General features: G+C 42.2%; 1 protein-coding gene across 1 annotated transcript in view; it reads right to left on the bottom strand.

The window, feature by feature from the left end:
* Window positions 1-510, bottom strand: part of rims3 (regulating synaptic membrane exocytosis 3) — a 35,995-nt gene that overhangs the window by 3,114 nt on the left and 32,371 nt on the right. The window lies entirely within an intron of this gene.

Below are 510 nucleotides of genomic sequence, written 5' to 3'. Positions count from 1 at the left end.
AAACCTTTATTTGACGCCACTTTACTTTCAGTCTACCTTCTGCTCCTTGTCTACTGTTTGCCAGTTTTTCTTGTGTGTTTACTTGTTTGTATGTGTTGCTTTATTGTAGAAGATGCTGCTGTAACAAGGGAATTTCCCTGCTGTGGGATGAATAAAGTTTTATGTAATCTAATCTAATTTAAATTATGTGCTATGAGCTTTGGTTCACTGGGGTTGCAATGTCCAGTGTCAAACTGCAGAGGGCGACACAGAGCTGTAAGTCTGTCTTCACAACCAGGTATGGGGGCGCACAGTGCTCTGTTCTGTTGTTTTTCACAAGCAATGACCTTTGCATGAAAGATTTATACTTCATGCAAAAATAACTTCATCCGTGCTGAGTGAATACACTAGTGTTGTGCAGTATTTGGCAGCCAGAGCCTTCAGCTATCAGGCTCCTCTCGTGTGGAACCAGCTCCCGGTCTGGGTTTGGTGGAGCAGAAACTGTCACCACATTTAAGAGTAAACTTAAAA

The sequence above is a fragment of the Etheostoma spectabile genome, chromosome 14, assembly GCF_008692095.1.
Source record: "Etheostoma spectabile isolate EspeVRDwgs_2016 chromosome 14, UIUC_Espe_1.0, whole genome shotgun sequence".
NCBI classification, from domain to species: domain Eukaryota; kingdom Metazoa; phylum Chordata; class Actinopteri; order Perciformes; family Percidae; genus Etheostoma; species Etheostoma spectabile.
The sequence above is the reverse complement of the archived record's forward strand: the minus strand, read 5'-3'. Positions and strand labels throughout refer to the sequence as shown.